General features: G+C 42.2%; 1 protein-coding gene across 2 annotated transcripts in view; it reads right to left on the bottom strand.

Annotated features, from left to right (window-relative positions):
• Positions 1-26,615, bottom strand: part of KNSTRN (kinetochore localized astrin (SPAG5) binding protein) — a 1,051,623-nt gene that overhangs the window by 145,402 nt on the left and 879,606 nt on the right. The window lies entirely within an intron of this gene.

The following is a 26,615-nucleotide window of genomic DNA, read 5'->3' as shown; positions in this document are numbered from 1 at the left end:
AAGGGGACCGCCGAAGGGGGAGACTGTGCTATATCCATGGACTTCAAAGGAAATGAAGGAGGAGAATAAGAAGGGGTCTTTGGAGACAGGTGATCACCTCCCAAGGAAGGATGGTTCCTGAGGTGTGGGATACCTCTGGTCAAAAGCACCTGATCCACAAGACGCAACACATCATGTTCGGAAAGGCTTCTAGTGGACCTCACGGAGACTGAGGGAGAAACAGGCCTGTCCACATAAGAGGCAAACTTGGTGCCCATCTCACCAGTCCGCACAGAGGACAACGGTGCCGAGAGAGACTGGACTACTGGTGTCTGCACCGAAGAAGTCATCGGTGCAGAGGCCATGGTCTGCACTGACACAGGGATCGGTGCCGAAGTGGTTGTCGGTACCGAAGCTGGAACAGACAAAACTGGAGTCAACAATAAAGGCGTCTGTTCTGAGTACGATGTCGTAACAGACGTGGTCAAGGTCTGTGCCGACTGAATGGTAGGTGCCGATACAGTGGTAATAGTCTGAACTGGGGAGCCCCTCGGTGCCGATATAGTGAAGGCTGCAGGAGAAGACGGAGCAGAGATCACTAATGGAGCCGAAGGCCTCGGTGCCAAAGGTCTAGGCACCAAAAGCACTGGGGCTGACTGAGTGAGCTCTGGAGCCGAAACTTTAGCCTTTTTAGGTTTTGGTTGGCGGGAGTCCCCAGCCGGGGACGAAGGAAAAGAATTAGCCTTGATAGGAACATCCAAGATTTTCTTATGGGCTCTAGGAGGGGTTGAGGCCTCCATCCCAGAAATAGCCTTTGAAAAGGGAGATTTAAGAAGTCCCTTCAGCAACAGCTTGTTTTTCCTTTCCAACAAAGTTCTATTTCAAAAGTTCTCACAGATAGTACAGGGAGAGTCAACAGACAAGTGGGATGCCCCCAAACAATAAACACACAAAGTGTGTGCATCAGAAGTAGGAAGTTTGTGCCCACAATCAGAACACCGCTTAAACCCCGGACTACCTTTCTTACCTGCCATGACAGCAAATAAATTAATAGAAAAGGGTACCAGCAATGGTACAAAAGAATACCCGAAGGTATGAGAAAAAAAGGGGAGGATTACCAACAATGGTAAAGACAGAATACCTCGCGGTAAAAAAAGAAGGGAAAAGAACAGAAAAACCTGAAGACAATATGTATGCTAGATGCGATACCGTAAGAGAAAATGAAATAGAAACTTTTCTGACAGAAAAGTAATATGAAAGACTATTAAACAATAAATAAATGTACTTAGCTCAAGAGAAGCAGCTTGACACGACCGAATGGCAACGCGGCAACCGAAATCTGAGGTAACAGGGAGAGGGGGATTGTGGGTAAGAGTTTAGCTTGAGAGTTTGAAGTTGATGCGAGCTTGGAAAATGGCTGGCTCATTTCCGAGGTTGGAACCGATACCCATGCGTAAGGAATGAACGAGGATCAACAATATCAGATTACCTTATATGCCCTACTAATTATCCATTTAACAGCAGCTGCATTACAGCTCCTGGGTCCAAACTACAGTCCTGATCTCTACTCACAGTCTGTGTGGTCTTTTCCTGTTCAATTTGTATGGCTGCTGTTATTTTCCTTAAGGATCTGCTTCCAAAATTCCAATATCTCCTTATTTCTTGAATTTCTCAGTTTAATCATATTCCTTTCCACTTTGAAGTATAGCTTTCTGCTTGTGTTATGTATATGAGCTTTAACTGTGTAGCATTAAAGTATCCTTTCAAATCAGGTAATCCTAAACCACATTATTCATTTGGTAGGATCAACTTATCCCACTCTTAAGAGCGGTGACTTAGGCAACATATAGTGGAAAGGGCTGAAGCCAAATTTAGTCAATAACAATAAAAATAACCAGAGCTCCTGTAGAAGTATTTGAGATATTTCAGAAATTTTATGAAAATTTACATAAAGCAGAGACATGTGAAAATCAAAAAAGAGCACAAATGAAAATAGTTATGGAAGACTTAATTATGCCAAGGTTAGAGGTAGCAGAGGCTCAACAATTCACAGTTCAGATAGGAGGAGATAAGATAAAAACAGTGATATCTAAATTAATCTTCAGGAAAGCCTCCAATAATAGATGGTATTCCTGTGGAAGTTTGGAGATTAGGAGGGAAAAAAGAGATAAAGATCTGGAAAGGTTTTAACAAACAATTGCCACCTCAGCATATGAGTAAGAGAGAGGAGATATGCAGCTGAGGCAGGTAGGGAAATAATGTGCCTATGGAAAAGCTGGTAGTGGAATGCAGAAGTCCAGGAAGCTATCAAAGAAAGTAGTACAGGAGAAAGTGGAAGATAGAAAATAAAGATCATGCAAAGAAGGCATGATGACTAACAAAGAGGCAATAAAAGCTGTCACAATGGCAAAGAACAAGCGGCCAAAGAAACTGTGGAAATACTCTCAGCAGATGGCACAAAGAAGCTCCATCAGGCTGCAAAGCAACAATAGGAAATTAAAGACAGTTGGTAAATGCCAATAAAAGGGATGTCAGTAAAAATCAAGGGTAGCTGGAAGAAATACTTCAAGAAGCTTCTGAATGAACAACCCCTATGGAAACTGTACTGCCATAGCAGGACCTGCAATAAAACAGATGGAGAACAAATCTTATATGTACAAACTGTGTTATGGAAGATGAAGTCAGAGAAAGTTGCAGGCACAGATGACATCACTGCAGCTGTGATGATGTTAGTGGCTTTAGGAGAGAAATGGCTGCTGAAGTTAATCAACGTAGTATGGACAGAGGGGCACATCCCTAATAAGTGAAGAATATGTAATCCAGTGTCACTTTATAAGAAAAAATAACATTCAAAACTGCAAGCAATGCAGAGATATCAAACTCATGTTACACTGTAAAAAACTGCTAGGCAACTGATAAATGAATGAAAGTAAGATGGAAGATGAGCAGTTCAGAGTCAAATCAAGATGCAGAACAACTGACCCCATGTTTGCAGTGAGGCAGACAGTGAGAAGAAGTTGAAGATGTAAAAGGAGAAAAATAAAATCCTTAGCTATATGGGTTACACCCTGCCAAGGGTATAACAGCCAGTCAGTTTCCAAAGCTTCAGGGCACCTTCCACGCGCCATAACCACCTGTCAAGCTCAATCTGAGTTGACCAAAAGACATGTTTGGGAGCAAAGCCCTTCACAGCTTTCCTGCCAGCAGAGAAAAGGGATAGCTGAGCCCTGAAAGGACAATGCTAGGCATAACAGAAAGTAAATGCTCACACTGGCATAAACAACATACCAAAAAACAAGGGGGATGGAGAGCAGGAGCGGCTACTACAGCAGTGATCATTCGACCATCTGACACAATGAACCAACCAACTAATAAAACATTTCATTTTTTGGGATATAAAATTAATGAAGGTTTAAAAAATGGGGGTATACCCATAAATTATAAACCCACACATAAATTGTTTTACCAATACCCATGTTTACTGAGACATAGTAAGATGAAGTATTTAGGAGTATAAATTAAAAAGGCTTTGTTTATGGTGGCTGAGGATATCTTGGAAGAGATTAAACAAAAGATAATACAAAAACTAAGGTGTTTATGGATAGTGAGATACAAGCAGTGAAAATGCCTTAAGTCTCTAGTTTTACATACAGGTCTAATCAACCAGAGGGAGTAGTTTTAGACAATAGTACGAGTTGAATGACTTTATCTGGAAGGGGAAGAGAGCAAGAGTTAAGTGGGATAAGTTGATCTTTGCAATAGAACAAGGAAGTTTAGGATTACCGGATTTGAAGGATATTTAGAGCTATTTAATTGAAGCTCATATATATAGCACAAGCAGTAGGTTATAAGGGGAAAGGGATGGTGATGAAGCAGGTGGAGATTCAAGAAATAAGGAGGGAGTGGGATTTCGGATGTAGATCATTAAGGAGAATGACAGCAGTCCCATACAATATTATATTCATAAAGTAGCAGGAAGTATTCTAAGAACTAAGCCAACACGAGAATGAAGAAAAGAGATTTTGCCAATATAGATAACTGCAATAAGAGGCTCAGGGAATAGGCAAAAGGGGTATAGAATTTCCTGGAGAAAACTGGCAAGGAAACCAAGGCATTGGGAGCATACAACTAGTGAGGGAATGGGTAACAGATTAGGATGAAGCCAAGAAGATATTTAGACTGCAAGATAGAGACTGCTTTCCCTATCAGGGATTGATATCAGAGAAAAGGCAAAGAGAGAGATGAATCCCAAGTCAAAGACCTAGTTCAGTTGAATCTAGAACAGAAGCTCTGTTAAAAAAGAGATAATTAGTAGGGCATGAAAGACATAACTGGGTACATATGTTTTGGTTGTGTACGGAGTTGGCAGACAAATTCCCTACAGAGCATTCTGTCAAAAATATTGGATAAGTAAATGGACGCAACTAAAGAAGTGATATTTTGAGCTGGGATACAAGATCTGAATTGCCTAGACATAAGGCCTTGTTAGTTTAATTTTGGTGGCTGCCAAAACAGCAATTGCTAGGAAATGGAAATCAAAGTCTAAATCTAATCTATTTGAAGCATGGAATTTTGTAGCACAGATAAAAGAACTGGAAATGTGATCCTTAGAAAAGGGTAGGAGCAAATTACATATACAAAGATGGAAATGTTAAGAACAATACATGTAGAATAATGTTTCGGAATAACAGTGAGAGGAATTAAGCAATTTATGCAATGTTGGAGTGACAACAGCTATACATAAAAACATGCAATACATAACGATTGTAACTAGGAGCATGTTAATATAGTTTGTTTTCTTTTGCATAAATGTATGTTTGTCTATGTCTTAATGGATAATTTAATAAAGGTATTAAAAAATGTTTACTTTAACAGCAATCTTTCTAAACTCAAGCATATTTATCCAGATACCCTTTAATTTTCTCTTTAGCATTCTGCAGTTGCGCCTCTTCTTGTTCTGTGAGATTCCTGTTATTCTGAAGTATTTTAACCTTTGTTAGCCTCTCTAAATAATTCGTACCACCTCTTAACCATATCTTTCTCTTACTTCTACCCTATTTTTAAACTTGTATCTTCCCTAATAACTTGAATAATTTCCTCTACCTATACCTTAAGTTTCTCTCTTTTTAAACAGGTAGGTAGGAAAGAGAGACCGTCTCATTTTACTTCATTACTCTGCATTTTTTCTTAGCTTTTATTGGTGCATGATTCGAAATAGTTATTGGATGGGTGTCAAAGCTTTAAATTAAATACACATGTTTCTGCGAAATAAAAATGTCTATCTAATCTAGCCTAGTTATTATACCTTGGTGGAATTGTATGCAAATTATCTCAGAGTTCCTACTACTGATTTCACATCTTCCATACCAAATGTTTTCATAAATTTCTTCATAATATACCATCCTTTATTATATTTTGCATTCTAGGTCCTCCAGATACATCCTCACTGCTGCAAATCAACTTTCAGTCCCCACCTATAAATATTCCCTGCTAAAAAACAAATAACTGAACTATCACCTGAGGCTACAATGTAATAAAATCCAAAACTCCAAAAACGCTAATAAGGTGCAAAGGAACATTCTTCATTTCTTGCCAACAGCCTCCTAACACAAATCTACCATTATCTTTCCCCCCTATTGTTTTACTACACTGGAACTCCTCTAGCAATTGGAATAATTACTCCCCTTTTCCTTTGTTTCTGATATTCTGTAGAATATCCATCCTGAAATCCTTTATCAAATTCAAATGCTCATTTCATTTGAAATGCATCTCCCACAGAATTGCTATTTGCTCTATATATTGCTCTATATAATACTCTGTATTTCTTAATATAATTCAATTTGCTTTCCTTTTTGTCTATTACTGTAAGGCTATTTACATTCCAATATAATGTTGATAGTGTAGTCATTAAAATAAATTTTCCCACCTATTATACGTGACAGTTTTTGAATGCTTATTTCCAGCTTTTGTGTTACATGCACATGTTAATGTTTGGCAAGCTGATAAAACTGTTTCTTGTCATCTGCATTTGAACATATGTCACATTTTAAGACTTTTTGTTTTAGTGAAAACCTTCAAACAAAAAAAAAAACTGAATACATTTTCAGAATACCACCATAACCTATTAATTTAGAACAAACACAAAACTAGGTACATTTTCAAAAAAAAATTAAGTTTAATCCTCTGGATAGGAACAGTTGCTCCAAACTGACAATGCATTTAAGTATTACTTAACCTAAAATTAACATTAATTATGTTAAAGTGCATGTTACAACCTGTGATCCCACTTGCACTGATTGCCATTTGTTCTTTTCATATCACTATTCTCCTTCCCAGATGTGAAAAGCAGCTTGCATGTTTTCAGAAAACTAACATTTAGACCCAAGAAATGTTCACTGGCTATCTATAAATAAAATCTAAATTATATAGTGTTCTATTAAATGTATTACAGTATTAACGCTGCTAGGGAAGCTATCACTTATTTACTTCTAATAATTTTGGACTATTTTTGTTGAAATGGTTGCTCCTGTACCTTTAAAGTTTGCATTTCCCTGAGCAAAGGAATACCCAGAATGCTCAAGATTAACTGCTTGCACCTGCAGACAGCTCCTCTCCATGGAAATGCAATCAGCAATAAGAGAAAAAAAAAGCTAACAAATTTGCAGATGAATGAAGGAATGTTTGTCAATTTTAATCAGTACAGAACAGGATATACAACTGCTTTCAGCAGCAGACTTGACTCCTACTGAAAATTTACTAATGGAGAAAACAAGTCAATATCATTGCATATACAACAAACTTAGCATTTCTTTTGGCTTTATTCGTTGTCTTTTTTTCAAGCCTAGTTGCTTACAAAAACATTTGCTTATAAATTAAACCAAGGGCATTAACTCATCAGAAAAATGAGAGAAAACATATCTAAACCTACATATAATAAAAATCAGTGCACTTTTACTTCCCACCCCAGCATCCCAAGATCATGGCATATTAACTTAAACTTGCTTTTGTCTAGACATTCTTCTCTTATTACATTGCAGTGTCTATATTTTTACAGCTAAAAAGGGTACTTGTTTACTTTAATATCTTTATCACATACAACATCCACCCTCACATTTATAATACCCCTGACTACATACTACACAAAACTGCTTTACTATGCAACATGCAGTTTATATCATGAAATGTTTTATACAAATACTATTAAGAACAAAAATTGTTTTATTTAGTTACATTTCCTTTTAATGTCCTCCTAAACATTAATAACAAAGTGGGGTATATGCTTTACAGTCTGCTCACAAGCTTAAAGTCAACAAAAGTCCAATCTTTCTCAGCCATTTATTCTTGCAAATCCATATTTTACAAATGTAATAGATGCTTTATAATCTCACATTTAGTCACCACGTTCAGTGTTACTGGTCTTTTCCACTTCCCAACACAAGACTCTGGTTCAAGTTCAAGGTACTCTTGATAGTCATCTTCTGTGCTTTTTTTCAGTCTCTCAAGCTGAGCATTTTCCTTTAGAACAATGGGAAATGCTTCACTGACAGTCTATGAGCTTTATTGTCATGAGAAGCAAAGTCCTCTTTGGTTTGATGACTCATTTTTTGGATAAACGTCTGTATTTTCTCATTATCATATTCTGCATCAAAAATGTCTTTTATCCTCCAGGAACAAATATTCTGAAAACAGCTGGATACAGCAGTTTGAATCACACACCTGGCTCTTGACATTCCCAGATTGCGGAGATAAATTTGCTTCTCTTCTGCAAGGTGTAGAGTGAATAATCATTTTCCACAAGTACTCTTGTCTCCAGTTAGGGCCAGTTCTGCAGCGTTCCAGCCTTTGGTGAAAGCAGAGATTTCCATGCAACAGTTATCTGAGGAACTGGAGTTATGGTTTTTGATTAGCTACTTTTTGAGAGAGAGCATTACTTACATTTTGATTGTCCAACTTCTGAAGGGGTGGAGCCTACCAGACTTTCAATACCAGGAGGCTTGCTTAGTTGATTGTCCAGCTTCTGAAGGGGTGGAGGCTACCAGACTTTCAATACCGGGAGGCTTGCTTAGCTCCATATTCTGCTGCACAACTGTAGTGGTCAGCACTAAATTTTTATCCTATTAGGTATCCGACACAATCTACAATAGGTGAGACAAACTCAACATTCTTGCTGTATATGATAGGAATTTCAGTGTTTTTTTGTCACAACATAGATGTACTACTGTGATTGATTTTACTGCTATGTTATTGCATACAGTGAACCTATTGAGTATTTATTAGCTTACTAACTGCACTTCTTGTGGACACACTGCTGAAATTAGCATTTTCTGCTGATTGTCATGCAGTTTATTGTACCTCATTGGCATTGTACTGTTCACTTTTGCTTTACTAACTGTAAGGTTACGTTTAAATAATATTGCACTATTGCTTCTTGCTGCTTTTGTACTGTTCACTTCTGGCATTAGCTAAGATAATACTGCAGTGTTGCCCATTACTGATATTATATATAAAATTAACTTACAGGCTGCATTTTGATTAGTGCTGTTGCTTGATACTGATTATTGTAGTGTTTGGCATTTAAAGTCACTTTATCATACTGCACTAGACAGTACAGGGCTAGCTATCTGATAGTACTTGGCTGACCGTAGTACAGATACGGAGATGAAACTATTTGCTTTAATCATTGCACATGAAATCATTGGTAGCTATTACATTTGCTGCGTTTGGATCCATTGGGTTAGACTAGCTGTTGTTCTTTTACTAGATAAAGGCAGACTGAATTAGTCAACTAGGTAAAACTACTTGATTTAAATTTGCCAGTTGCTATAGATTACTACATATTTCCTTCACTTTTTCATTTCCTTTATCACTTACGAATACTACAACAGCCACATCTCATATTCTTCTATCCTTTAGCTATATCCCATATCACCTTTTTTCTAGACCAGTCTATTATCCCCTCTGTTATACCTAGAGTAAATTATTAACCTACCCTATTTTTTTTTTAATACCCCTTCATCTGCACTGGCCAATATGAAACTTTAGTCTGCTTTTGCCCCTTCTGCAGCCAACCTGAGAGCACTAGGTATTTGAAGCAGTTTAACTGCCTCATATTTCCTAAAACTTCCCATTTTATCTCAGAATTATTCAATATGTGAGCAATGCCAGTATTTACTTAACTTGGAGACTACCTTGTCACCTCAGAACACATTCAGTAAGAAATAGCACTTCCACTAAACTTACTTATGCTGACGTCATCAAGAAGACATTGCCCAAGTCTCCTATGATAAAGTCTGAGAAACCTCAGGCATTAGTTCATACAGCAACACACCCATACCCAGTACATGTACCTCTAAGAGTCACCAGGATGCAGATTCCATGCCATTACGGTCCACTAAGACAGCAGCTAACCATGATATGGTTTTATAAATTGGTGAGTATTGTCAGGCATATGGTCACCATCCTCACCAGCCTGGATAAAAATAGAGTGTTTCTGAAGTCATAATCTCAGATGCAACAAAGGGCTCTTAGATTCCTCTATCTTGACAAATATGATTATGACTAGACAGTGATCAATGTGGAGGTAAATGACCCTGTGCGCTCAACTTAAGAGGTTCACACAGAAGGATATGACTGAGCTCGCTATGCACGTGTTCGAGTCAGGAAAGACGGAGTCTTGAACAGTATTTTTGCCATCACCCAGAATAATGCAGAGATTCAAAGAAAGTAATTAGTTTTAATATTAGGCTATGTAGATGGTGTCATTCTAGGGGGACTCACAACATGTCAGCTTGGGAAGAGAGGACTGACAGGCCTTCCTGTTTCACTGGGGATGGTCCACACTTCTTTTACCAAGGCTTTCAAATTCTGGCTAAAGCCTTTGTTCCTCCATTGTGCCCTTTTTAGCCACAATCCATATGATGGACATTCCAAACAAATGGAACACAATGTGGCTCTACTCAATGCTAGGAGTCTTAAAAAATGCCTGAATTTAAGGCTCTTCTGTAACATACTGTACACATATATGTATAATTACAGAGACATCGTTTCAAAGCAATGAAAGTACTCCCTCTATTCCTGGGTATAGTACCCATCATATCTTCAGACCTGCTGGCAATTGTGGGGGAGCATCAATATTTGTCTTTGATATCTTCACCTCACAACAGATTCCTTAGGATACAACATTAGAACTAATTTAACTAACAGTTCATCGCTAGTTATGGAACACTCCCTAGGCCCCTTTCTGATAATCTTGGCTATCTTAACACCTTAGATGAAATTCCCATTAAACCCAACAACGTTCTACTGGAGGACTTCAACTACCCATCGGTAAACTGGCTAACCAACACTGCCACTGGTCATCATGCTCAACATTTTCTTGACATTAGATATGCTAACAATTTTACAAACAATTAACCATCCCACAAGGGGGTCCCAAATATCCTTGAGCTAGTCCTCATAAATACTGTCACTTCTTGCAAATCTTCACAGTCATCATCCTGCCTTATTAAATCAGACTATAACTTAATGACCTTTTGCTTTAAAACCTGTGGTACTTCCTCTGTAAACACCACTATGGTTAAGTGCTTCTCAAAACCAAATCTTCTACAGTTACCTGACAACAAAAAATTCTGCAGTTCTACTCTGAAGGATCCCCTCTACCAAAGCTGCTGCTTATGCCTCTGACCTCTACTCTTACTTAAATTTTTTTTTTGATAAGGCATTCCTAATTCACACCAAATACATCAAGACATTTAAAAACAAACCATGTGGTGGAGTATGTCTATTAATAAATTATATAAAAAGAGAAAGATCTTGCTTAATGTTTATATCAGGTATCATTTTTCCTATGTTAAGAGTACACTTATGCAAACTAGTAAAGTGCTTAAGGCAACCATTAAGATGTTCAAAACCTAATATGAACTTAAAAGAGCCACTAAAACCAAAAATAACTAAAAATCTCCAAATATGTCAGGCGGTTAAAAATTAACAACAAACAATGTTTGCAAGTAGTCCACAATAATACTGCCCAGTATGACCCAAAGGAAATACCTAACTTCCGAGCCAACAAACGTAGTTCAAATTTTACTCAACCCACAGTTAATGCTATTCCACATATTCCACAATCCCAGCTACGCCATTTAATTACTATGGAAAACGTTCTCTCATCCCACACAAAAGTGATCACCACCTCATCCATGGGTCCTGATAATACACCAGGTTGCCTAATCAGTGCCAAATATGGCCTATCTGAACCCCTATGTAGCTTCTTTAATTCAAGCTTCTCCACTAGTTACATTCTTGAAGTCTGGAAAACAGCCATTGTAATGCCATTACAGAAGGGTGGACCCAACCACGGATCCTGATAAATATTGACACAATAATCTCGCTAGCCCCAAATGCAAAGTTATGGATGCATTATCTCAGACCTCAATCTAGACACTGAAATCTCTAAACCCTGTACCCCATATCAATTCAGATTTGTCGAAGGAAGGTCCTGCATCTTTAACCTCATTAATTCATTTGCAAATGTAAATGAAGCAGTGGATCACAGTTATTCAGCATATCTGGACCTGGTCACAGAATTTGACATTACCCACACAGGCATTATTGGCAGACTGGCATATCTGAACATAAATCCTTTCTTTTACTGATCATAAATTACATAGGGAACTTTTAATACTGGCCTGCATGCAATCCCTCTTCATAAGGTAGATAGATATTGAGGGTCCCAGATGCAAAGTAAGGAGAACCGCCACTTCAGGTTTTATTTTTATTTTTTTTTTGTATAAAATATCCTTAAATATATGCAATTTATTTTCATTTTGTTGACTAAGGTGGCCCTATTCAGCTAAAGCCCATTTTCAGAGGAGACTAGGAAGGTAACAAAATACAGTACATTACAAGCAAAAATGACTGTCCAAGAATTAATTTCAATAGGTAGTTTATATGTAACATCAGTAAAGTAAACAAAATGATAAGCACAATAATCTAATATATAATAAAAATTACAGCAAATAATAAATGCTTGTAATTTACAATATGGAGCAAAATGAGAAGTTATGTACCTACCATAACGTTCCATGCTAGTTGTCTTCTCTCTTGCTGGATGGGTTGGGAGCCGAACCTCGGCTCCGATTCGGCCTATACTAAAGCTCGAGAGCTAATTTTACTGGCTCGAGGCAACCCTATATCCCATGATGCTAGGCGGTAGCTACCCAGATCTCGTTTGGTAGCTGAGAAACAATAGCCAATTCAGTCTCCCCTCTGAGGTGGAGGAAGAGAAAGGAGAACTCCCCAAAAATCACTACCTGAAGCTGTATCTACCACAGGACCAACTGTCTGAGCTTGGAATAGAGCAAGATAAGATCCCTTGGAAGAAGGGGAAAACCTCTCTGTCTGTCCAGGCTAGGGGGATGGTGGGCGGGACGCAAGAAAGAAGGCGAGAGAAGACAACTAACATGGAACGTTATGGTAGGTACATAACTGCTCAATGTTAAGTTGTCAATCTCGCCTTCATTCTTGCTGGATGGGACCGTGTCCCTAGCACCTTTATCCTGGGTGGCTCATTGGAACAGACTCTTGAGAACGGTGGAACCAAAATTTGCCCTGTTTCTGGAGGCCATGTCCAATTTGTAATGTGTAACGAAGGTATGAGGAGAGGCCCATGTGGCTGCCGCACAGATAGTGTCTATTGGTAATCTAGCTTGAAAGGCTGTAGATGTAGCCAACACTCTGGTTGAATGGGCTCTTGGCCTAGAAGGCAATTCTTTACCTCTGAGTTGATAAATACAGGTAAATCACAGAAGACAGCCACCTAGACAGGGTTACTTTGGATACCGGAAGACCCTTTTTACTTTCTGCATAAGATAAAAAGAGTTGATCAGATTTCCTGAATTGTTTAGTTCTGTCCAGATAGTAGCGGAGCTGACGATGAACGTCCAGACAATGTAGTTTTCGTTCTGCCTTGTTTGAAATTAGGAAAGAAAACTGGAAGATCAATAGATTGATTTAAATTTGTCTGAGAAGCCACCTTGGGTAAAAAAAGACAGGTTAGTTCTTAGAGAAACTCTGTCTTTATGGAACACTAAATACGGAGGGCGAGTGCAGAGGGCATGAAGTTCAGATACTCTCCTAGCAGATGTAATGGCGACCAAGAATAGTGTCTTCCAGGAAAGTAACTTCAAGGAACAGGAGGCCGCAGTTTCAAAAGGCGGTAGAATCAAGGATGCTAAAACTAAGTTTAAATCCCACTGTGGTGGGGGGTCTTTGATTGGAGGCCTGAGTAAAAAGATGCCTCTGAGGAATGCCTTGCAAAGCTTATGGGACATGATGCTGGAGTCCGACAAGCCTATGTGAAAACTTGAAATTGCTGCTAGCTGAACTTTTACTGTGGAGGAAGAAGATCCTGAATGAAAAATTGTGGCTAGGAAATCCAAGACCGAGTGTATTGGAGCAGTGAAGAGAGCTATGTTCCTAGCCTTTGCCCAAAAGGAAAAACGTTGCCATTTACTAGCATAGATCCTTCTGGTGGAAGACTTAAGGGAAGCTACAATAAAATCCCGGACAGAATTTGAAATCATTGGAAGCCTGGCTAGGGACGGAAGTGGAGCAACCAAGCTGTGAGGTTGAGAGATTGGAGGGATTGGTGCAGCTGCCCTGATTGATGGGCCAAAAGATCTGGCATTGAATCCAGATGCCAAGGCTGCTCCAAAAGATAGCGATGCAGGAAAGGGAACCATATCTGTCGAGGCCAATAAGGGGCAATGAGGATCATCTTGGCCCTCAAGGCGATAGCTTTCTGAATTGTCTGTGTGATTAATGGAAAGGGGGGAAAGGCGTAAAGAAGTCCCCGAGGGCAATCGTGGACTAGAGCGTCTCTGGGGGGATGGCCTGGAAGGGGGAAGAGGGTGAAGGAAAAATTTTGTCCGTCACCAATTGCTTGAGAGATCACTCGTGAGACATGAGAATAGCTCTGCTCAGCCTGTCCGCTATGACGTTGGACTTCCCGGGGATGTGCGTTGCTATCAGAAACCGCTGAAAAGATATCACCATTGCCAGAGTCTGAGTGCTTCTTGACACAGGGGATAGGACTTGGTTCTGCCCTGCTTGTTAATATACCATACTACGGACATATTGTCCGTCTGAATTGCAATAGTCCCCAGGGGAACAGAGTCTTGGAGGGCTTGCAACGTCAAAAGCACTGCTCTCATCTCCAGGACATTTATGTACAAGTGGCATTCGAAGGGTTGCCATGTGCCATGGACTGTCCTGCCCTGAAAATGCCCCCCACCCAATCAGGGAGGTGTCCGTTGTGACTGTGGCGACCGGGGGGGAGGGGGGAGGAGTAAAAGGTCTGCCTTGATGGACTTGAGGGGAGACCATCCACCAAGATAGATGTTTTCTGCAAGATAGAGTTATTAAGATCTTGTGTGTCATAGGGAGCTGTTGGAAGGACCACTGGGAGAAAAGCATCCATTGAAGAAGCCGCATGTAAAAGCGGGCAAGGGGAAGAAGCGTGATGGCTGCCGCCATGAGACCTAATACTTTCAGAACATACCTGGCCTGAATTTTGTTGTTCTGAAGAAGGACGCGAACATGATTTTGAATATCTAAGACCCTCTGCTCTGTTAACTTTGCTGAGAGCTGAACGGTGTCCAAGGTGGCGCCTATGAAGGTAATAGACTGACAAGGCGACAAGGAAGACTTTTCGAAATTTAGAGCGATACCTAGCTCTTTGCAAATGTGGATGGTGTAATCTCTGGCTAGAAGAAGTTGATGCCTGGTGGTGGCAGTGAGGAGCCAGTCGTCTAGATATGGAAAAACCTGGAATCCTTGACGTCTCAGGTGAGCCGTAACCGCTGCCATACATTTGGTGAACACTCGGGGGGGGGGGGGGCTGTAGTGAGACCAAAGGGCAGGGCTCTGAACTGGTAGTGACTGGCTCCCAGCAAGAAGCGGAGAAACCTTCTGGAGCGCCTGTGCATTTTGATGTGATAGTACGCATCCTGAAGGTCCACTGAGCACATCCAATTGTCCCCAGAAGGGGTAAAATGGACTGAAGCGTGACCATCCGGAACCTTGTTCTTTTTACAAACTTGTTTAGTTTGCTGAGATCCAATATTGGCCTCCAGTCCCCTGTTTTTTTGGTACCAAAAAGAACATTGAGTAGACTCCGGATCCTAGCTGGTCTGCTGGGACTGGCTGGATGGCTCTCTTTTTTAGCAGCTTTGATATTTCTAGTGCTGCTTGTTCCCTTAGTCTGGGTGGAACGTCTGGAAGAGACCCCATTCGCATCATTGGGGTTTAGATAAAGGAGATTTTGTAACCCTCGGATATGATCGACTGCACCCATTTGTCTTGAGTGAGGGAGAGCCAGGCCTGTGGATACAGCGATAATCTTCCCCCGACTGCCTCCGAAGGTGGACAGTCAGGCAGCACCTCAGGGATGCTGGAAGGGTTTGTCAGAGTATTTCTCTGCTACCCTGGTTCTGTGGACCCCCTCTGCCTCTTGGACGGCGTCTGTTGTTGTTGTTCCCCCCTCTGCCTCTAGGGGTGAACTGACCTCTTGTGTCAGGCGTGACTCCTTGTGATTTACGGAACCACATTTTTCCACCCTTTTGACCCTTAGGATATGGTCTAGATGGGGTTGAAAAACGAACTCCTACGGCAGAAAGAGTCTTGCCATCTTGTTCGTATCTGGTCAAAGTATCTTTCACTTGAGGTCCAAACAATGCTGAACCATCAAAGGGGGAGTTAGTGAAAGACACCTTGAAGGGGTCTGCGAAGTTGCAAAGCTGCATCCAGGTGTGACGCCTCAAAGCCACACCTGTGCCTGCGGCCCTACTCGCTCCATCGGCTGCATATGAAATAAGCCACATGGAGGAGTTGACAATGGAATTTAGGGTTCCTAGCTGTGAGTTAACTTTGTCCTGAGACCCAGCAGCTGATGGATCCTGTAGGACCTCACCCAGTTCTTTAAGAATGTCTCTTTGAAGATGGGTGAAGTGGCATAAGTAGTTCAGCGAATGGCAAAGGCCGCTGACGAGAACATCCGCTTGCCGTACCTATCCATTGTCCTAGATTCCTTGTTAGGCGGATGGATAGGCACTGAAGGATCAGCCAGTTCCTTCTTAGTGGCTGCCGCCACCACCATGGCATCAACTGGGACACCTTTAGATAAAATTGCTTATCAGAAGGGCTGTTATAAATTTAGAAGGCCTCCGTGGGGTGGGTTCCATCAATCAGGGGCCGTCCACGCCTTCCGTGCCACCACTTCCATAAGGGGGTGGAGGAGACACCCAAGAGGTGGAGGGTCGAGAACCAAAGGCCTCCAGGTAAACCGACTCATCCTCGGAAGGATTGAGGGAAGACCAGTTCCCCCTCTGTTTAAGGATTTCAAGGATGTCAGAGAAGGAGACATCCTCGGAGGGGGACCTTTGGGATCCTTCCGACTCATCCAAGTAGGTATCAGATGTGACGGACTCAGGAGAGTCCACATGCTTCCTCTTACATGTCCTATTACACGGGGGTTCACCTGAAGGATCAGGAGAAACCTTGGAAGAGGAGGATATTCCCAATGGGGAAACCTGAGGCGTTGGATCATGGCGGCGAGAAGAGACCTCAGCAGGCACTACAGTGGGAGGAGCTGATGGAGCTGACTTTAGAGCAGGCACTGGGGCCAGTACGCTCCTCATGACTGCCTATCAGGCAGGCTAGAGAGCTCCCGCTCAAGAGCTAGGAACCTCAGCCGGCACCGATAGGGACGGCTCCGAAGCCGATGTCGGGACTGAACTCACCAATGACGACGCTTCGAGAGGGAGAATGGGGTCGGACAAGGGTCCGATGCCACTCGCCCCCTCGGAGCCGGCGAGAGAGTCCAAGCGCCGGATCCTCCAAAGATGGCATCATGGATGAGATCGGAGCAGACGACGGAGCCGAAGGGGGAGGTATCGGCTCCGACGTCAAAATGGTTACGGCTCCGAGGAGTTCCGGCTCCGAACACTGGGGTAGAGTCGAAGGAGGAATAGTATGTTGTATGGTCGTAGCCGCTGTCTAATGAGATGGGCTGTGAAGCATTTGGGCCAGTGCCTGAGACTTTAACAGTCTGCTTACCACCCTCTCAAGGTCATAATCAAGCCTGGAAGACCGAGAGGAATGGTTTGATGGCCCGAGAGTAACGGTGACCTCGGAGCCGAATGGATAGACTCCAGAGATGGAGATCTGGACCTCTTGCATGTGGAGGGCATCAAGGTTGATGGAGCCGATGGAGCCGAGCCGACTGTGAAGACAGAGTCTTAGAGGTATCGGCTCGGTTGGAGCCGATGCAGGCAGCTGCGATACAGAGGTATTGATAATGTCGCAGAAAGTGAGCCACCATCCAAAGGTTTAGAGCTCGGAGCCGACGGTTTAGGTGGTTTGAGAGCTTCCCGCCCGGACTTAGCGGGAACCTTCGGCTTTAATAAGCCCCTTAGAATCAACTTATTCTTGTGCTCCTGCAGGACTCTTGGGCTGAATGCATGGCACACCGAGCAAGAGTCCTGCAGGTGCAGGGGTCCCAAACACAAGAAGTGTGACAGTCTGTCAGAGACATCTTCTGACAGCAGTCACACTTCTTGAAGCCTGAGACCTTTGTCTCCTTCGATATATTGTTGTCGAAAGGAAAACAACAAAGATAGAAGAAAACACACACACACACACACACACACACACACACACACACACACACACACACACACACACACACACACACACACACACACACACACACACACACACACACACACACACACACACACTCCAACAAATAGGGATACAGGGATACTAAAGGAACACTCACACAGCTAAGAACCCCTGTGAGGGAATTAAGAATAAAATGGAAGGGCCTAAGGCCTAACCTACGGTGGGGAGTATGACAGGGATAAGGAATAAAAAAAAAAAGGGACTAAAATTTAAATTAACTGAGAAACTAGTCTATTTAAGATTATATTTTAGTATACTAGGGGAAAACTAAGGAGAAGACTATAGATTTTAGTGAAAAAAGTCACTAACCTGTGAGCCGGTAAAAGGAGCACCTCGCTAGCGTAAGCGGCAAACGAGATCTGGGTAGTTACCGCCTAGCATCATGGGATATAGGGTTGCCTCGAGCCATAAAATTAGCTCTCGAGCTTTAGTATAGGCAGAGTTGGAGCCGAGGTTCGGCTCCGAACCCATCCAGCAAGAATGAAGGCGAGATTGACAACTTAACATCTATAGATATACGAGGAGAGAAGTTGAAGGAGAAAAGGAAGAAAATGTTCAGGAGAAATGTAATGGGGTTACACAGAGTACCTGTGAGACAGTGGAAAGTAATAAAGAATAATAAATTATGAAAAGATGGAAAAGGGATTCAATTAATAAGTAGGAAAGGGAAAAATAATAGTAAGTAATGAAGGGACACAGAGTATAGGGTAGAGATTGCCGGCAAGGACCAGGTGTTGTAACAATAGAAATAGGTGATGTTTTCAGTAGTTTCAGTCAGTTGCATATAAAATAGTCATGAATCTCAGCTCATTTCCTACGCAGCTCTACAAGCTAATTTTTTTGTACAGTCCTTAACATCCTATATTTGCACATGCCCCCCAGGGAAGGTCAGAGAGATGTTGCAACAAAATGTATTTAAAATATAGCAAAAGATGGGGGTATATAAACACTTACCCATGACATTTCTTATGATGGTCAAGAATACAGCGTCATTTCGTTATGGGGAGTCATGGATGCAGGGACAACCAGGGTGTCATGCTCTCACTTCATAAGTCACTTAAGCCCCTTAAGTAACAGTTTCTTTGGGCTGCTGTAACTCTTATCTTATTTGCATATTTCCTGGACTTTGAACAAGTCTTTATAGTAACAAATATTCTTATGTTAAATCAAAAAATCTATGTATACTGATGACACTGCATTGCATATACCTCCCTGTATTTAAAAAATGTATTCATATACAATCCGTGTAACTTATTTTTAATCAAAATGGTTTGTAAATGATGTAACTGATGTCAAAGATGTCTGAATAATGGAACTGTTGCTCATGAATGAAATGGACTGTAAATGATGAAAATGTTATGATGTCCGTGTCATCGGTATAATGGACCCACCCCCCAATGGGATCTGCTGAAAAAGGGTACTGCTCATTCAGGCATAACTGGAAAAGAAATACCAATAAATAAATAAATATTCACCTCATTCTTCCCTTTTAAGTTAATATTTTATTTCAACAGCTTTTAACAGCACATGTGCAAATTCATTGCCTCACAATCTTTGGCCTCTGCTGTATAATCAGCCACATATGAGTTTACTTACCTCACTACAAAACTATTTTTAGAATTGGCCCATACTTTATTAATAATGGCACCATCTTAATTATTCATTGACATGAATTCACAAATGTCTGGTCTACTTTCATCTCTCACCATACTGAATTATAGTGCACTCAAAACACATTTTTAGGATAATTGTTTATCATCCTTTCAGACTTTCTGCTAAAATGAGTTAGAAATATATATTAAGGAGAGAGGAATGTTTTTAATTTTATTTTACACTTTGCTGACTGAACAAATTGAATAAAAAAAATAGATTCCAACATAGCCTCATATTAAGAATCTGTGTGCTTTCCCTTTCTTAATGTTTGTGTCAGTCCCTTTTTCCTTGTTCATAGGTGTGTACTAGGCTAATGGCCTTGGAGCCTTTACAAGCCTAGCCCATAGGATTATCCTGGCATCATGCCACCTGACCATAGTTACCAGTGCCTCTGTCGAGTAGAGCCACTGGAGTGATCCCCGGGGTGAATTTTCTATTTCCCACCCACTTACCAAGATTTCTCTTGAAGAGGACCAGTGAGGTGCTCTGTTTGACATGTATGGGAAGTCTATTCCATAGCATGGGCCTTCTCTGGGTTATGCACCTGTCCTTCCAGCATGTTCTGTTGATTGTGGTAATGAGGTTTAGGTCTCTGGAGCATGCGGTGAGTAGGGATTGGGATTTCTTTAGATGGAGCATTTCTAACAGAGCTGGGTCAGACATGCCTTTGTATGTTAAGCAGATATTGCCTCTAAGTAGGCAATATGAGACGGAGAATAGCTGGAGTTTTTTGGTCCATATAGGACAAGTGTTTAAGACCTAGGATCCTCTTTTGTGAGGTACTTTTGTGGCCTCCAGTTGTTGCAGGTGTTTAGTGAGGTACATGCAAATGGGGCATTGTACTCGATGATTGGCCCAATGAGGGAAGAGTAGAGTGAGACAATAACCTCTTTCTTCCTGGACGCAAAACCCTTAGTAATGAGATGTGCACATAGAAGGACTTTCTGACCACAGTGGCAATATAGTCAAAAGAGAGGTTGCTGTCAACCTGTGTTCCCAGACCTCTTACAACACCTTCTGTGTTCAGTGGACTACCATCGATGTGCTAATTCATGGGAACTGGGTTTTTCCCTAAGGGGATAACAACACATTTTTTGGCATTGAGCTTAAGGCCATGGTTCTGACACCAGTTGTTGGTCTCAGTGAGGCCTTTCTGTAGGATGTCAACATCACTTAGGGAGTTAATAATGGCTTCCAACTTGCAATTGTCTGTGAACTTTGTCAGCCAGAGTCCCTTCGTGTTGGCCTGGACTTCAGAGAAGTAGATACCAAACAAGAGAGGACCCAGGACCGAACCCTGTGGGACTCCACTTGTGACTGGTCGGCAGTCTGATTTGGAGTCAGCTACTTTCACACTGTGGTTTCTATCTGTGAGCCAGTTTGCAACCCACCTAGTGATACAGGGGTTGATGCCTAGCTTAGTGAATTTTTCTATGATTCCTGAGTGGGGAATGGTATCAAAGGCCTTAACCAGATCAGGGTAGGCTGTATGAACCACCTTCCCTTCATCCAGAGCTCTGGTGAGAGACTCAAATAAGTCGACCAAGTTGAGCAGGCATGATCTACCCTTCACAAAACCAAACTGTCGGATCCAGAGTATGGAGATTCCCTATATCCTTGTTTGTTAGGTCTTTTGCATATCAGACTTGTCAGGCTAATGGGGCGATAGTTCCCAGGGTCTGTAGTCACTACTCCTCCTTAGTGGAGAGGGATGACTAAAGCAGTGCGCCATTTGGTATGGACAAACCCTGAGGTGAGGCTGTGATTGAACATGGCACACAAGTGAGGTGCATGTTCACTCTGTAGTTCATGTAGAACACAGCCAGGGATATTGTCAGGTCCCATACAAGCTGTATTCCTGGCCTTGGATAGTGCTGTTGGGTGCCTGGCCATCTACTGGTATTGTGACTGGCACTGAATCTGTCAGCTCGGTATAAGAGGTACCATTGTGCAGTAGCTCAGAGCAAATCTGGGTATTGCTGTGGAGATTCTTTACATAACTATAGAAGGCCTTGTGGTTGTCTTTACTATCTGCTGCAATTCTGGTTTCATAGCTAGCTTTAGAGGATTTGATGAGAGATCTCAACTTTTTGTTAAGGCTGATAAGGGAGTTTTTCCAGTCTTGGGACCTCACCTTATTCCGCATCAGTTTCCTCCTTCTGTTGTAAAGTTTTGTTTATGGCAGGGGACCACCAAGTTAGCTTCCTTTTTTTGGAGGAGAGTGTCTTGGTTCTATTGGGTATGGCGAGATCCATGCATCTGTGTACGTGTTCGTACAGTGCATTGCTGTATGATTCGGCAATCATGCAACTATTCTCCATTTGCATGGGTAACGAAGTTAGCCACCTCTGTTTTTAGGAGCCCAAAGTTAGCTTTGGAGAAGTTTTTCATGGTGGTTATCTTTGTGGGGTGGGAGGGATGTGGATTTCCAAGGTGATATTTTGTGGTCGGCTCTAACCAGGGAGGAGTTGACTATTGGTGTAGAGCAATGGTTGCCCATGTTAGTAATGACCAGGTCAAGGATGTTTCTACCTCTAGTGGGGGAAAGAACGAGATGGTCCGGGGTACTGGAATTGATGAATTCCAGGAAACGCTGGGCAAGTGTATTGGTACACAAGTAGTTTTCTCAGTTAATAGAGGGTAGCTGAAGTTGCCAGTATGAGAGTGTTAGGCTGGACCCTAATATTCTCCAGAGTGCTTAGGAACATGGAGTGTGAGAGTCTTGGGACATGGTTGGGGACCTATAACAGGCTACGACCTGAATCGCTGACTTACCCAATGTTAGCTGCACCTGAAGTATCTCTGCTGCTTTATTGGTGGGCTACCAGTCTCATCCTTTATGAATATGGAACACCACCGCCTTTGGAGCTTTGGTCCAAGTTCTGGGGCCGAAAGGTGTAGAATGAGTTACAGCCTGAAAGTGCAGGGGTGCTATCTGCTGCCTTGAACCAGGTCTCTGTTACAGCACGAATGTCAATGTTCTCTATTTTAAGGAGTGCTTTGAGCGAGTGCATTTTGAGAATTAGACTTCTAGCGCGGAGCAGCATGACCCTCAGATTGCATTTGTTTGTAGCCGTTACAGTGGTAATTTGGTCTTTGAAACACCACCTAAAAAAAGGCACTACAGGGGTAGCAAGAGCCTTGGCCAACATCCAGAAGCCCAGGGGTGAGAGATCCAGGCCATCGCTAGCAAAGCATCAAGGTCTGTCAATCATGTCATCCCAGGCAGACAGATACCGGATCCCCTTGGAATGACACCAAAACTTAGCCAATTGTTGAAATCAATCATTTTCTGCTTGTACTGTGGTATCATTCTGGGTGATGGTAGGATGCTGCTCAGAGCTAGGATCATACCCACCTGGGCTACATAATCTGAGAGCTCCTCCATGTCTCTTTTCATGTAGTCCAGGGAAGTATGTCTCAGGTCATTCAGATAGTACAGTTGTGTACACTTACCATAAATGTAGATGTTCGAGTGTATTCACTGTTGCAGTCATTACATTTGGGTAATCTGCTGGCAGGTTGCCCTCAGTCGGCCTGAATAACCAAGTCTTAGGTCCTGCGTCAGTTGCTGTCTACTCTTCCATGACGTCAGGTCGTCAGGGGTATAAAACATGCAGCCGACACCATTTTAATCAGTTTTTCTTGCCCCAGATGTCAGTTGCCCCCAAATGGGGAGCAAAAATATATAAACAGCAAATATATAAATGCACCTTAGAAACATAAAATTTACCTTCAACTAAAAGCAAATCCACCACAAAGGCTTTTGAGTATAGTGAAGGAAAGAAAAGGTATAGAATGGGGGATGGTGGGTGGGTAACCTGGACTGCAACAGTGAATACACTCAACATCTACATTTATGGTAAGTGTACACAACTATACTATGTTCTTCGTGTTTCACTGTTGCAGTCATTACATATGGGTAGAATCCCAAAGCTATGAATGGGAGGATGGAACTATATAGTATTAGGAGTGACTATAAGGGCCTGCAGAACTGCAGTGGCAAAGCCTGCCCTGGATTTGGAGAAGAGAGGCAAATGATAATGCTTTGTGAAGGTATGAACAGAGCTCCAAGTAGCAGCTTCTAGACTGTCTTTGGTTGGAACTCCCCTAAGAAAAGCTGCTGAGGTAGAGGCAGCCCTGGTGGAATGTGACCTGATCCCCTTGGGCACAGGTTTACCATGGTGCAAGTAGCAGAAACAAATGCAGTGGCTTATCCACTTAGAAATAGTCTGCTTTGATATAGCATTCCCCTTTGATCCTGCAGCAAATGCCACCAGCAGCTGCTCTTAGTGATTTGGTTCTGTTTAAGTAGAATCTTAGTTGTCTGTGCACGTCCAATGAATGCAGAATCCACTCCCTCCTTGTTCTGCGGATTTGGGTAAAATGTTGGCAGGTGAACTGCTTGGTTAAGAGCCACATTGGATACTACCTTAGGCCTAAAAGAAGGATTGGTCCTGAGGGACACCCTGTCCGGGTAAAATGTAATAAAAGGCTCCACAGCCATGAGAGCCTGAAGTTCTGAAACCTTTCTTGCTGAAGTGACTGCCAAGACAAAAGCTGTTTTCCAAGATAGAAATTTTATATCCGTAATAGCTGCTGGTTCAAGAGGAGTCAGTGTGAGTTTTTCCAGCACAAAATTGAGGTCCCATGCAGGAGTCGGTGATCTTCTGGGAGGTCTTAAATTTTTGGCCTCTAAGATACCCTGTTTAAGCAGAGGATGAAAAGAGGAGCTCTGTGTTGTAATGAGCGAGATGGCAGAGGCATGAATTTTTATTGAAGAAAAGATAGGCCCACTTGTCAAGCATCTCAGTCAAATATTGTAAAATCTGAGGAATATTGGGCTTTGCTGTCTCTGTTCCTTGTGCTTGGTTCCAAGCACAGAATCTCTTCCATTTATCAGCATAAGATTTTTTCCAGTACTAGGCCTTCTGGCTTCCAAAATTACATCCATCACAGCTTTTACTGAGGTGTTGTTTGAATAATTAAATGATCAAAACCATGCTGCAAGGTTCAGAGTTTGGAGGTGAGTGTGCAAGAATTTGATTGTTCTGCTGAGACAGTAGATGCTGAGGTATTTGAGGCAAGTGCCAAGGAGGGAGTTGAGACATATTCCTTAGGGGTGGGTACCAGTGCTGGCAGGGCCAGTCTGGAAGACAATTAGGATAATTTTGTTTTTCCTGTCTAACCAACTGCTAGTAAGACCTTGGAGAGAAGAGGCAGTGGAGGAAAGGCATAGACTGACAGGTTTTTCCAACTGAAGGATAGGACATCCACGTTCCATGCTTGTCATCTGTTATAAGTCCTTATGCAGAATTTGTCCAGCTGATAATTTTGGGGGAGGCAAATAGATCTAAATGTCCTGGGCTCCCCCCACATTTCTGTGTTAATACGCTGAAGATTTGTGGATCAGTTTCCACTCGTGTGTGGGTCCATAATATTTCTAGCTTAAGAGTTGTCTGCTTAGGTATTTTGTTTTCCTGGCAGGAATTGAGCTTGAAGATGTATTTGGTAAGTCAAAGCTGTGTTCCACAATGCTATGGCTAGTCTGCAAAGGGGATATGAATGTGTACCCCCCATGCTTGTTTATGTACCACATAACCGTGGTGTTGTCTGTCTTTATCAGTAGTTGTCCTGGATGAAGTAAGTCCTTGAAGGACGTCAGAGCATTCTGAACAGCTAGCATTTCTTTCCGGTTGATATGCAGATGCATTTATTTTGGGCTCCATTTGCCCTGATTGCATCTCCCATAAGGTGGACCCCCAAGCATAGTCTGATACGTCTGTAGTTAGGGTTTGGGTTGCAGGGGGTAGAGTGAATGACAGTCCCTAGTTTTGGTGACATGTCTCTGCCCACCAAAGAAACTCCTGTTGTAGGCAGGGAATGACAGGAATCATTGTTTCCAGACTGTAACAATGCTGACTCCATAAACTTTATAGGTACCATTTAAATTTCCTCATATGCAGTCTCGCATATGGAATTAGTAGAATGCAGGATGCCATGAACCCCAAAGCCTCACAGAATTTATCTTGCAGATAACTGGGTTCTTTTGTCATTGTTTGAAGTATGTTGTCAGTTGCCTTTGTTTGTCTATGGCGTAAGGTAAGTCATCTGGGCAGTTGTATTCAAACTTGCACCAGGAATGTAATATGAGGTATTTGAGAGGGTACCAGTTGAGTTTCTTTTACAGTTTTATTGTGTACCTAGGCATGTTACAGAAACCTTTTACAAATGCCAGATGTTGAAGGAGAGTGTCCTTGTCTCCATAACATGTGTGAATGAGACGATTCGATCCAAGATAAGGATAAATTTGGAATGCTTCTTTGTCTGCAGGAATAAATTACTGAGGTGCCAAGGCACTTTGTAAAAGATCCTAGAGCAGTAGATGCCTTGGGGTTTGGGGTTTTTCATGATGGAACGCTGGAAGAGCCCTTTTCATTGGGGTTTGGACCCCAGTCAGGCGGGGGCAGCACCTCAGGGATGCTGGAAGGGTTTGTCAGAGTATTTCTCTGCTACCCTGGTTCTGTGGACCCCCTCTGCCTCTTGGACGGCGTCTGTTGTTGTTGTTCCCCCCTCTGCCTCTAGGGGTGAACTGACCTCTTGTGTCAGGCGTGACTCCTTGTGATTTACGGAACCACATTTTTCCACCCTTTTGACCCTTAGGATATGGTCTAGATGGGGTTGAAAAACGAACTCCTGACAGAAAGAGTCTTGCCATCTTGTTCGTATCTGGTCAAAGTATCTTTCACTTGAGGTCCAAACAATGCTGAACCATCAAAGGGGGAGTTAGTGAAAGACACCTTGAAGGGGTCTGCGAAGTTGCAAAGCTGCATCCAGGTGTGACGCCTCAAAGCCACACCTGTGCCTGACCCTACTCGCTCCATCGGCTGCATATGAAATAAGCCACATGGAGGAGTTGACAATGGAATTTAGGGTTCCTAGCTGTGAGTTAACTTTGTCCTGAGACCCAGCAGCTGATGGATCCTGTAGGACCTCACCCAGTTCTTTAAGAATGTCTCTTTGAAGATGGGTGAAGTGGCATAAGTAGTTCAGCGACCGCATGGCAAAGGTCGCTGACGAGAACATCCGCTTGCCGTACCTATCCATTGTCCTAGATTCCTTGTTAGGCGGATGGATAGGCACTGAAGGATCAGCCAGTTCCTTCTTAGTGGCTGCCGCCACCACCATGGCATCAACTGGGACACCTTTAGATAAAAATTGCTTATCAGAAGGGGCTGTTATAA

The sequence above is a fragment of the Protopterus annectens genome, chromosome 6.part0, assembly GCF_019279795.1.
Source record: "Protopterus annectens isolate FY-2018-M chromosome 6.part0, PAN1.0, whole genome shotgun sequence".
Lineage (NCBI taxonomy): Eukaryota > Metazoa > Chordata > Ceratodontiformes > Protopteridae > Protopterus > Protopterus annectens.
This window is presented reverse-complemented; position numbering and strand designations above follow the sequence as displayed.